This window comes from Triturus cristatus, chromosome 7, assembly GCF_964204655.1.
Source record: "Triturus cristatus chromosome 7, aTriCri1.1, whole genome shotgun sequence".
Lineage (NCBI taxonomy): Eukaryota > Metazoa > Chordata > Amphibia > Caudata > Salamandridae > Triturus > Triturus cristatus.
Window position 1 is genome coordinate 425537018 of NC_140590.1, and position 13451 is coordinate 425550468.

A 13451-nucleotide genomic window follows, 5' to 3' on the forward strand; every position below is an offset into this window, starting at 1 on the left:
CCTGTTTTGGTGTTACAGGATTTTTAGACAGTATTATGTTCATCACTTACATGGGCTACTGGTGTGACTGGGTAACTGGCTGTGCAGAGTGGTGTCTTCTGTCAATGGGTATAGCCTCTAATTTTTTTAGTAGTGCAAATCTTCAAGATACATGACTGTGTGTTCAGTAGAGCTCTTATCATAGCATTGAGAGCATACTGTGCTTTATTTGTCCTTGTGGCTGTAGATGTTGGTGACATGCAGACATTTTTGGGACCCGAGACTTATTTTTTTATCAGACATTGACCAGAGAAAAGGCAAACATGGAAAAGACATGAGGGAGGGAATGACAGGAAAATAGTGATAAAGGGATAAAGCATGAATGGGAAAAAAAACCTGCAAGAGTGAGCCAAAGAGGTAGGAAGTGTAGGCTGGTGGAGAAATAACTGGACAATTCTAGTTTTCAAGCCCAGCATTCAGCAGAACCACAAATATGTTTCTGAGAAACTTGTTGGACCACTCCAAGCATTTATGTACAAGCAAAATCCAGATTTCACTGATGGAAGCTTGTCCTCTAAAAGTTGAGGTTTAAAATCCAGGCTACAGCTTTCCTGTCCAATGAATCAAGTACATTTCTGGGGGATCATCACTACAGAATTCATTGAGATGAGGATGAAGGATGTTGAATCATGTTATTTGAACAATAGAGAGAACAAGTAACCATACAGTATGGCTCGGGGGAAGTGCAGTCAGTGTCACAAGATAGATCTGCCTCAGTACAGACATAAAAGTGATCAATAGGATGCTGTAAGCACTGCGCTTTCAGCATCACTGAAAGATTTAACTGTCTGGAAGACTTTGCAATGCGATAGGACATTAGACCTTACACTTTTAAAGTCCACCTCTGTAGCTATTATTTTGCGAATCTTTCAACCAGTCGCTGTCTTATGATTCCTGGTTTACCAAAACTATCTACAGTTCAATCCAAAACTGGGCACAAATCCTGTTGGTGCCAGATTTTGGATTACAAGTTGGGCAAAAAATGTGAACACGTTTATGGTCCCTTCCCCCTGCACAAATTTATCCAGGTGTTATCTGGTGGTCTCTGCATGAGGAAGACAGGTTGGGCAGTGGACTCAACAAACACCAATACTTTTTCACTTTATGACCAGTAATACTCAGAAATGGGAAGTAAAACCAGTCTCTGATAATACTTTTCCCAGCTTGTAATGAAAATTCTCACTAGGTGATTTTACCACATCATCATTTCAACAAGTTCAGAATTAGGCCCCAGTATTTTGCTACTGTCAAATACTTTTGATGCCTAAAACCATAATGAACATTTGAAAATGAAAATGTGGCAAGATAGTTGCTTTATTACAATTATTTGTAGAGATAATTGACATGTTAAGCCATCCTTCAGAGTATCTTGCTGCAAAATCCATCTTAAATTCTACTAGTTGTAGATGCAGCAGAACAATGCAATAATTCACATTAAGAAGTTGGCTCTGTATATACTATACCAAAGTAAGGTATAGTGTGCCCAGTGGATCCCCAGAGGTATAGCACAGGATAAAGAGGATAATACCCAACTCTCTTTCGTGGTAGAGTGGTTGCACAGTCTGGCTCATCAGAGGGCAGTGTTAAGCATTTGTTGATACACACTCAGGCAAAAAATAATGTCACACACTCAAAGACTGAATCCAGAGCAATTGTTTGTATGAAAAGTTGTGTAGGAAGGTGGATATCTGACTATGGTTACCCCCAAATTTTTGCCTAGTGTCTAGCTGGTTTTTCGACTTAGTTGGCCTGAGATCCTGCCATTCAGGCTCTCAGGCTATCTGCTCTCTCTGTAAAATGGACTCCATGTACCCTAGGTACATACCCAATTGGTTGGATCACCCTGTCAGCCCCTGTACCAGTGTACACTAGGTACCCAGGGCATTGGTGTACCCAAGGCCTGCCAGGGGCTGAAGCATGTATTATGCCACCCCAGGCTTGGCCTAACAATCTGACACAACTGGCTGATCACTCAGCTGGGGTAAGTTGGTGTAATCACCTCTTACTTAGGTGTAGTATACCTATACCTAACCTTAAATGGGACACCTGGTAACCTATAAGTCACTCCTATAGCAGGCCTTAACAATCCTGAAGGCAGAGTGCTTGGTTCCATGTGAGATGGTGCTCTGGCATGAGCTGAGCCTGTCTGCAGTGGTCGGAACAACTTCCTTCTACTGTTTCCAGATATCGTCATACCATATACTCTTAAGTGCATTATGAACCTCGCGGTTAAATGCTATCTTTGGTTTGGCTTTATCAAAACATGTCGAGTAAGGTGTCATACGAATTGGAATACTAACCCCTCGCCAATTCTGGCGACGGGGTTAGCATTCCACCCTTCTAGAGGGACACGACATGTACAGTACCTGAAACCCGGGTAAAATCAGACATAGCCTCAGCTCCACAAAATGGATGCTGCCACCACAGACACAAGTCTGCCCTCCTGCTGCTGGGAGTCCTTCCAGCTTGGGGGGTGTGGACAAAGGGTTTCCTGCCAGGGGAGGTGCGTGCACCACCCCAGACAGGATTTTGTGTATTGGTCAGGTAGGGCTTGAAAGAAACCAGACATGCCTGTGGCTCACAAGGAGCCTCGGTGCATATGCCAGTTCAAACCGGTCCTGGGGCACACCAGTCCCGGGCCTGGGGCGAGCTGGACAAAGGATTGGGGGTGTAACCACCCCCCTTCCTGGTCCCACCCATAGGGAGGGACCTAGCAGGTAGTCCGGCCCCTAGAATCCGAATAAAGGTAGGAGCTGTGTCCTAAGACTTCAGACATCCTGGAATCAACTTAAAATTAAGAAGAAGACGGGAACTTCGACGCTCTGCTGCACAGAGGACTGAAGCCAATCTCCCCTGTGGTCAGGGAGTGACCACCTTGCTAACGCAAGCACCATCCAGCGAATCAACGTCTGCTTTGCCGCCGCCTCCCGCCGGAGCCCGAGCCCAGAGACTGACAAGACCTGGACCTCCAGACCTCTCACCGCCCGATCCACAGTCCCTGCAAAGAGGAGACCCGTGGAGGCACCGAGACACGTGGAGCCAGCCATCTTGAAACGACCACGACAAGCTGACCAGTGCAACAACCGAGGCTCCCTCCAAGTTGTGCTTTGGGTCCTGAGAAGCCCAACCCTCGAGCAGCATCTGCACCAAAGGTGAGCCCTCCAGCATCTCCACGATCTGCGTGGGGCCCTTCTGCATTTTGCCACTCGACGCGCCTAACCGGTTGCTGGCCGCTGGCTAGTGGCCATCTTGGCGACGAAATCTACGACAAACACCGCTGGTCTGGTTGCTCCAGACTGGCCCTTGCTCCCCTCCAAAGGAGCAATCCCTCTGACCTTGCTGGTCAGAACCAACAGCTGATTTCCGAATCCTCCTGCAATTGCTTTTGCCAAGGCTTGTTTGCTTCGATCAAGTCGCCGACACCGCCGACAGCGAGAGCCTGCGTGGGACAGCTCGTGAGCCGACTCCTGGACGTCGTCGACCTTCAGGGACCACGTGGCTGCGGAGACAAGCTACCCCTCATCACCTGTTTGCACCCGACATCGCCTGGTACCCACCTGGTGCCACGCTGGTCACTGGCTAGTGACTGTGAACACTGTCCCCTCTGCTTACAGGTCTTCAACATCTCCGATCCACTCTTGGGTCCACTGCATCTCTCCCGGACCGACCGCCTGCAGCATCTTTGTCCCAGGCTCAACGGAACAGATAGAAGAAACCCGACGCACTTTGAGGCCTATGCACCCGCTTCCTGTGGGTGAGGTAAAGCTGGTACTCCGGTGCCCATGTGTAGTAATACATCTCTAGTGCCTGTGTTCCAAATCTTAAGTTCCTAGGTCATCCGGAAGATTCCTTTTGCAGTAACTTTGTACTTTTTACGCACCCATTGAAACCTATGGGAGCACGCGTGTGACTATTTGCTCTGCACACGCCACCCGTGGACCTCCTGGTCACTAACTGACGTTAGCTCCTTGTAGGCCCAGCGATTCTAGAGGCCCTAGGCCTTTTCCCTTTTCTGCTCGTGGTACTTATACCACTATTTTAGTATATGGTTTGAGTGGCCACCAGGGCCTATCCATATAACGTGCAACTTCTGTGTATTCTGTGATAATCTTGTTTGACGATTTGTGCTCCTGTGCTCATAAAGAGACTAGGGGTTTACTTTGATAAATAAATACATATATATTTTGAATATATATCTGTGTGGTGTCCTTTCATTGGTATAAAAGGGGGTTACTATTGGTAAAACAGCTTGCTTAACACGCTTCACGAGTTTAGCCTCAAAGACTGCTTAGCCTACGCTACCACTAGGGCAGCTAGTCCGAAAAGGTTGACTTACAACCACACCATAAGGGTTGCTTGGCATGGTACAAGGTGATCACTTTAACTAGTGAGCATCATATACCAGGCCAACTTCTCACATTGGTGAGCAGCGGTTGGATTTGAGCTTGCTGTGTTTTACCATTGTAATCTCTTGGTTACCAATTGAAAGATCACATAGGTACCTGTAGGTACATATAAAACAAGATTAGATATACATAAGTTCTACTGAACTTAGTTGTTGTAGAGCAAAGGGAGTAGCACACCCTGACTACAACTACTAGATAGGTTTAGTAGGTAAACACAAGTGTAGGTAGATTGCAACACATCCACCCACACTTAAGAGCAATGGCCGGGGCAGAGGGGTCCACTGTACCCATCTCTGTCGAGAGTGACCCCCAGAGGGCACCAACCAGCTTTGCTACCCTTAATCAGAATGAGCTCAGGCATTTGGCAACTCTTAGAGGCCTTAAACAGCCCAAGAACCCAAACTCTGCTGAGCTCAGAGAGCTCTTACAGAATGATGAGAATCAGAGAGCACTCAAGAAAGCTTCCCAGTTAGCCCCCTTAGGGACAGGAACAGGAGGCCCCCCTTCTGAAGATGCCACTGAAGTACCCCTTCCCAATAGTCACCCCTTAGATGGGATGCCTACCACAGAGGATGAGAGTGAAAAGGATACTGACAGTAGTGAGGATGAAGGGAGAACTAGCCCAGTGCCAAGTGTTATACTTGGCCCAGCTAAACCAAGGCTATTGGGGACTGACAGTGGGTTCAACCCACTGGATCTCCCCAGTGGACTTAACACAGGGCTGGGAAGGCAAAGGAATCGCTCAGGTGACTCCAATGCTTCCCATGGCTCTAGAGGCTCTCAAGGTCACTCCAGGAGAAGGATGACCACCCCTCAGAGGAGGGAACATGAGGCCAGAATGCAGGAAGCCCAGCTGAGGATCAGGAAGCAGGAGCTAGAAGTAGCCCTGATGGAAGAAAAACTGAGCAAGGCTAGGCAGCATAGAGAGAGTGGGTCTATACCCACTGGTGGCAGCAATGTCCCTAGGGACAAAGATAGGGTCTTTGACAATAGGAACCTGTCCAAGATTGTGCCCCCCTACAAAAGTGGGGATGACATCCACAAATGGATGACTGCTCTTGAGAGAGCCTGCAAAGTGCAGCAGGTTCCTGAAGACCAGTGGGCAGCAATCTTATGGCTCTCCTTTGAGGGGAGAGGCAGAGATAGACTCCTCACTGTTAGAGAAGAGGATGTCAGAAATTACAGAGTCCTGAAGAGTGTCCTAGTTGATGGGTTAGGCTTAACCACTGAACAGTACAGGTTAATGTTCAGAGACACCCCGAAGACACAGACTCAGGACTGGTCTGAATATGTGGAATGTGCCACTAAGGCTTTGGAGGGTTGGTTGCTGGGAAGTAAGGTGTCTGATTATACAGGATTGTACAATTTGATGATGAGAGAGCAGATTTTAAGTAATTGTCAAAACCAGCTTCTCCATCAACACCTGGTAGACTCAGATTTGACCTCTCCCCAAGAATTGGGAAAGAGGGCAGATAAATGGGTCAGGACCAGGATCAGGCCTAAAAACCAGGGTGGTGACCAAAAGAAAGATACCACCAAGCCTCAAGAGAAGGGTGGGGATAAAGAAAAAGAGAAACCTTCCTCAGGGCCCCAAAACTCCACACAGGGTGGTGGGTCCCAAGCTCCCTCCTCTACCACAGCTAAAAAGCCCTACTGCCATGAGTGTAAAACTCCTGGGCATTGGAAAACTGACAGCGGTTGCCCAAGGGCTAAAAACAAAACTGTTCCTCCAATTACTCCTGTCACACCACCTATTACTGTCAGCAGTAATCCCCCAGGTGGTGGGAGTGCCCCCAGAAATCTGGGTGGGTTTACTTGGGGAACACAGGGGGACCCTGGCTTAGCCAATTCCCCTACAGCAACCACTCTTGTCTGTGATGGTGGCATGGGGTTTGCCAACTTCACTGCCTGTCCCAACACTTTGGGTAGGTACAGACAGGAGCCCTACATCAATGGTACAAAAGCTGAGGCCTACAGAGACACTGGGGCTAGCATCACAATGGTGGCCCATTGGCTAGTTCCCTCTGAGCAGCTTTTGCCTGGTTTCTCCTACCAGGTGACCAACATTGATGGCAAACAGAACAGTCATCCCATGGCAGAGGTATGTCTCAGCTGGGGAGGTGTCACTGGCCCTAAAAGGGTGGCAGTGTCCCCAACCTTGCCTGTAGACTGCTTACTGGGGAATGACTTAGAACTCTCAGCCTGGGCTGGAGTTGAACAAGACACCCATTCTAAAATGGTAGGCCTGTCACAAAAGGGTAGGGGGGTTGTGCCATTCACAACCCCTGTCCAAATAGATTTCCTCCCTGAAAAGGTTGGAAGGGCAGTGGTAGCCACCGCCCAGGCACAGACAGACTTCCCTGTAGAGACTGGCAGAGCTGTGACAGTCACAGCTCAAACACAAACTGAGTGCCCCCCTGAAAAGGTTGGCAAGGCTGTAATGGTCTCAGCCTATACTCAGACTGACATAGGTGTAGTGAAGCCTGAAACTACGGATCACTCCACACAAACAGAGAGTAGTGGGGAGGAAGAAAAGTCTCCCTCTCCCCAGACATTAGGAAAAAGTCAGCCTCCTCAGGGAGCTGACCTCACCCCTTGTGAAGGAACTGCCCCAGAGGTAGCCAGGCCTGGCCTGGCAGAGCCTCTGATGTCAGTGGCCCCTTCCAAGGTGGGACCCAGTCTGGTGCAGGTAGGCTGCCTCTCTCTACCCTGCCTCAGTCAGCCCAGGGCTGCAGAGGTCAGGGAGGCCAGTGGACCCCCAGAGGGCCCCTGTCCACAAGAACCCCCCCATCAAAAGAATGAGGATTGCCTGGCTAGTAGTCCTAGCCAGGTGATGGGTAAAAACATTCCTGAGGGATCTCCTTTACAGGTAGTTAGGGACCTCCCCCAGAGGGATTCTGTTGGGCACAGGCAAACATGGGACCTTAGGGCCCCAGACCTGACCTGTCCCTCCAGTAAGCCCACAAAAGGGACCCAGCCTCCAGCTTTAGGTAGCCAGAGGCTGACCCTGAGAGCACAGTGCAACTCAGTTAAGGAAAGAAAGGCATCCATGGTGGAGGATGATTGGAGGAAGCTGAGGCCTCACTTTGAGGACACTCACTTCAGTACTCCATCTCAACACCAGCCTTTTACTTTGCCAAGACACACCAAAGGTAGAGATTCCCTATGGTGGAGACCCTCTGATACCCTTAGGGTGAGGGATTGCTTAGTGGACCATGAGACAGGGGGTAACCATGCCAGTGCTGGTTCCTCCTTATATGGCCACTTGGGCAATATAGGCTTACCTGGTCAAGGTCAGCCTTATCTCCCTTCGTTTGGGGGGGGGTTGTGTAGGAAGGTGGATATCTGACTATGGTTACCCCCAAATTTTTGCCTAGTGTCTAGCTGGTTTTTCGACTTAGTTGGCCTGAGATCCTGCCATTCAGGCTCTCAGGCTATCTGCTCTCTCTGTAAAATGGACTCCATGTACCCTAGGTACATACCCAATTGGTTGGATCACCCTGTCAGCCCCTGTACCAGTGTACACTAGGTACCCAGGGCATTGGTGTACCCAAGGCCTGCCAGGGGCTGAAGCATGTATTATGCCACCCCAGGCTTGGCCTAACAATCTGACACAACTGGCTGATCACTCAGCTGGGGTAAGTTGGTGTAATCACCTCTTACTTAGGTGTAGTATACCTATACCTAACCTTAAATGGGACACCTGGTAACCTATAAGTCACTCCTATAGCAGGCCTTAACAATCCTGAAGGCAGAGTGCTTGGTTCCATGTGAGATGGTGCTCTGGCATGAGCTGAGCCTGTCTGCAGTGGTCGGAACAACTTCCTTCTACTGTTTCCAGATATCGTCATACCATATACTCTTAAGTGCATTATGAACCTCGCGGTTAAATGCTATCTTTGGTTTGGCTTTATCATAACATGTCGAGTAAGGTGTCATACGAATTGGAATACTAACCCCTCGCCAATTCTGGCGACGGGGTTAGCATTCCACCCTTCTAGAGGGACACGACATGTACAGTACCTGAAACCCGGGTAAAATCAGACATAGCCTCAGCTCCACAAAATGGATGCTGCCACCACAGACACAAGTCTGCCCTCCTGCTGCTGGGAGTCCTTCCAGCTTGGGGGGTGTGGACAAAGGGTTTCCTGCCAGGGGAGGTGCGTGCACCACCCCAGACAGGATTTTGTGTATTGGTCAGGTAGGGCTTGAAAGAAACCAGACATGCCTGTGGCTCACAAGGAGCCTCGGTGCATATGCCAGTTCAAACCGGTCCTGGGGCACACCAGTCCCGGGCCTGGGGCGAGCTGGACAAAGGATTGGGGGTGTAACCACCCCCCTTCCTGGTCCCACCCATAGGGAGGGACCTAGCAGGTAGTCCGGCCCCTAGAATCCGAATAAAGGTAGGAGCTGTGTCCTAAGACTTCAGACATCCTGGAATCAACTTAAAACTAAGAAGAAGACGGGAACTTCGACGCTCTGCTGCACAGAGGACTGAAGCCAATCTCCCCTGTGGTCAGGGAGTGACCACCTTGCTAACGCAAGCACCATCCAGCGAATCAACGTCTGCTTTGCCGCCGCCTCCCGCCGGAGCCCGAGCCCAGAGACTGACAAGACCTGGACCTCCAGACCTCTCACCGCCCGATCCACAGTCCCTGCAAAGAGGAGACCCGTGGAGGCACCGAGACACGTGGAGCCAGCCATCTTGAAACGACCACGACAAGCTGACCAGTGCAACAACCGAGGCTCCCTCCAAGTTGTGCTTTGGGTCCTGAGAAGCCCAACCCTCGAGCAGCATCTGCACCAAAGGTGAGCCCTCCAGCATCTCCACGATCTGCGTGGGGCCCTTCTGCATTTTGCCACTCGACGCGCCTAACCGGTTGCTGGCCGCTGGCTAGTGGCCATCTTGGCGACGAAATCTACGACAAACACCGCTGGTCTGGTTGCTCCAGACTGGCCCTTGCTCCCCTCCAAAGGAGCAATCCCTCTGACCTTGCTGGTCAGAACCAACAGCTGATTTCCGAATCCTCCTGCAATTGCTTTTGCCAAGGCTTGTTTGCTTCGATCAAGTCGCCGACACCGCCGACAGCGAGAGCCTGCGTGGGACAGCTCGTGAGCCGACTCCTGGACGTCGTCGACCTTCAGGGACCACGTGGCTGCGGAGACAAGCTACCCCTCATCACCTGTTTGCACCCGACATCGCCTGGTACCCACCTGGTGCCACGCTGGTCACTGGCTAGTGACTGTGAACACTGTCCCCTCTGCTTACAGGTCTTCAACATCTCCGATCCACTCTTGGGTCCACTGCATCTCTCCCGGACCGACCGCCTGCAGCATCTTTGTCCCAGGCTCAACGGAACAGATAGAAGAAACCCGACGCACTTTGAGGCCTATGCACCCGCTTCCTGTGGGTGAGGTAAAGCTGGTACTCCGGTGCCCATGTGTAGTAATACATCTCTAGTGCCTGTGTTCCAAATCTTAAGTTCCTAGGTCATCCGGAAGATTCCTTTTGCAGTAACTTTGTACTTTTTACGCACCCATTGAAACCTATGGGAGCACGCGTGTGACTATTTGCTCTGCACACGCCACCCGTGGACCTCCTGGTCACTAACTGACGTTAGCTCCTTGTAGGCCCAGCGATTCTAGAGGCCCTAGGCCTTTTCCCTTTTCTGCTCGTGGTACTTATACCACTATTTTAGTATATGGTTTGAGTGGCCACCAGGGCCTATCCATATAACGTGCAACTTCTGTGTATTCTGTGATAATCTTGTTTGACGATTTGTGCTCCTGTGCTCATAAAGAGACTAGGGGTTTACTTTGATAAATAAATACATATATATTTTGAATATATATCTGTGTGGTGTCCTTTCATTGGTATAAAAGGGGGTTACTATTGGTAAAACAGCTTGCTTAACACGCTTCACGAGTTTAGCCTCAAAGACTGCTTAGCCTACGCTACCACTAGGGCAGCTAGTCCGAAAAGGTTGACTTACAACCACACCATAAGGGTTGCTTGGCATGGTACAAGGTGATCACTTTAACTAGTGAGCATCATATACCAGGCCAACTTCTCACAAGTTGTTACTTTGTTCTTTTCATTGCTGGAACCAGGATTTACTTAGTAGCAGGTAAGTGATACTTTCAAAACAATAATACTTTTCAAAATACGGTGTGTACTGGTTTTGTAGAAGCATACAAGTTACTTTGTAGTAGAGAAAATGGGTTGTAAACTCTTTAGAATGCTTCTAATTACTTCAGATAACTTTCTAGTTACTTTTCTAACTTTGTGCAAAACAAACCAATAACACAGTTTAGGCACTGCAGTACATCAGTAAGCAGGACAACTGATTTAGAGACACTAAGTTACTTTGTTGCAATACAAGGTAGAGTCAACACAAAACATTTTTCAGAGAAAAAACACACCATGCAATCCTATGACGAAAATGATGTTAGCAATTGCAGGTAAGTAAAACGCCTTTTGGTGTTTGCCTTTTGGAGGTAGAACAAGGTTCCCCAAAGTATAATTCTGCACTCAATGTGCACCACCAGCGGCACTAGGGTGGCCGGGTGCAAGTGCAGGGGTGCCAATGTCGACTAGGGGCACATTGGTTGGAGGCTGCTTAGAGGAAGGTAAAGGGGCCTTGGAGGGTAATCTTCATGAGTTAAGGTAAGTACAAAGGGGGGCCCTAGGCAGCACCAAAACCACACCACCAGCGGCACAGGAGGGGCCGGAGACAGGGTGCTCACACAGCATCAGGAGGCTAGTGTTACCCTATGAAGATCGTCGGTTCTGGTTTAAGGCTACATGCTCAGACCAGGAGGTGTCTTTTAAGGGAACTAACACCCAGGAGAGGGTGTTAAGATGCCAGGTGACATCGGGGAACCCTTGGTTCTGGTCACCAGGACGCAGGGCTGGAGGATGCAAGGGTGTCTGAGGACATCGGGTTTCTCCTTACAGGGCAAGTCGCGGTTGAGGGTGGTTGTCGTGAAGTGGCTGCAGGCGTCGACATTGGACCTTGGAGGTGACACCCCTCAATGGTTTGGAGGTCAGGACCACTGGGGAACCACTTCAGAACTGGTGGGGCCTCTGGACACGGGCCGTGGATGGCAGGTGCAGAGGTAAGTCCTGTTGCAGGGTTTCTTGATTTTGCAGGGTCTTAATCTTCTTTTGTGGACAGGGACGCTGTCTTCAGGAGTCTTTATTGAAGCAGGGGATCAGTCCTCATCAAGTATGGAGGTGGCTGATCCTTTTTGGGGATGTCGTTTTTTCTGCGGGGGGGTTCGGCTCTGTAGGCAGGCAGTTAGGGCTGGGGCCAAGTCAGTGGGGCCTGGAGGCTTCACTGCTGCACCGTCTTTGGAATCCAGTATTCATATGTCATCAATTCTGCTGAGCTGGGTTCAGGGGTGCCCCTAAATACTGTATTTAGGGGTGTTATTGAGGTAGCAAGGTGGAAGCCAATGGGCTACTGACCTAAGGGTTACTACACCCTTTGTGTGCTCACCCCATTTAGGGGAGAGGGCACAATCCCTGACCCTGATTGGAGGGCACAGAAGAGTAGGCTTCACCTCACCTCCCCCACCAGAGGGGTGGGGTTGGCAGAGGTGAACACACCATCTGGGCTGTCCTGATTTTCCCCCCTTTCTACCTGCCGAAATGGGGGTGAAGACAGGAAGGGGCCGGCTACTGCTAGCAGGAGAGGCTGAGGTCATGTTGCAAAGGCATGTTTGTGGTGAGAGGTCTCTGAGGGTGGCATAATAAATGCTGTAGCCCTTCCAGGCTACCATGCCTTACAAGGTTTTATACAACCAATTGGTCTGGTTTCAGTCTTTCAGTATGTGATATCATTTCTTGCCCGAGTGTGAAAAACAAATGCACTACCCTCTGATAATACTAACTGCTCAGCCCAGCTGCCAATAACTTGAGAGTAAGGTATTATCTACTTTAAAAACCGTCATACCTTTGGGGTCTCTAAGCACACTATATCTCTTTTTGGTATGGTATATACAGAGCCAGCTTCCTACAGCAGACATTAATTCATGGAGTATCATTATCGATATGATAATTGGTAGAGATGAGAAGACATTTTAGTTCAGCTTCCAATCTCATAAACAGAACATAATACTGGCCTTTAATTGGCTGATCATTGTAGTCCGCTTTCAATTTTCATAAACATTAACTCCACAGTCCTTAGCTGCTGTTGAAAAGCCAGCCTTTTTTATACCAGAAAGGAATTTGAATTGAAACTAAATAGGAACATCATGTAATAGGAGCCGGTGGCCCTCAAACTATTAAGCCATGTTCACCTGTCACATTCAGGCTTGAACTCAAACCATCAACTACAAACAGATTGCAGGATTAATCAATATGAGACACAGTCAAATTCTATTACATCCCATTGGATTTACCCATAACTCTATATTCAAAGTCTCAGTACAGTGTTATGAGCTTTCTACATGCCAACCATTGGCGACTTCACTGTTCTCAACCATGCTTGAAACAAAATGCACCTTGTTGTCCACTTACAGATGTTGTACTCAATATGCTTAAAAATACCTATCCTGTAATGTCCCGAATCCTTAGATGTTCTCTGAATACTAACATGGTGAGCAAGGCTTTTCCATTATAAAGCAACCCTAGCAGATCATGATAATTATGACTGATTGTTTGTGTGCTTGCGTTGAGAGTTGTCCAAACAGCATTGCATTGGTGGTGTGCACAGGGGAAGATACCTGCTCTTGGACCACCTAGCAGGATCACTAATGGAGGCCACTGCACGATCATGCAGCGGATCCATGCAATGGGCGTACTGCCAATGCAATGCCAGTTGAACAACGCCCAGTGCCAGGACCCCTGGCCCCCCGCGCCACCTGACGGCACACCGCCAAGGAACTCATGGACTCCAAAACAACAGCTGCGTCTCCTTATCCCCACGATTCACCAAAGGCCCTTTCACCTGCCGACACTTATCCTGCAACACAACCCAAGGAAGATCCCTGCCCACTCCT

At 49.2% G+C, this 13451-nt stretch overlaps 1 protein-coding gene and 1 long non-coding RNA gene across 6 annotated transcripts in view; one reads left to right on the forward strand and one right to left on the reverse strand.

Moving 5' to 3' along the window:
• LOC146809858 (uncharacterized) overlaps positions 1-13451 on the forward strand; it is a 326459-nt gene that overhangs the window by 185077 nt on the left and 127931 nt on the right. The window lies entirely within an intron of this gene.
• Positions 1-13451, reverse strand: part of ABCC3 (ATP binding cassette subfamily C member 3) — a 693015-nt gene that overhangs the window by 140707 nt on the left and 538857 nt on the right. The gene's annotated exons all lie outside the window — the stretch shown is intronic.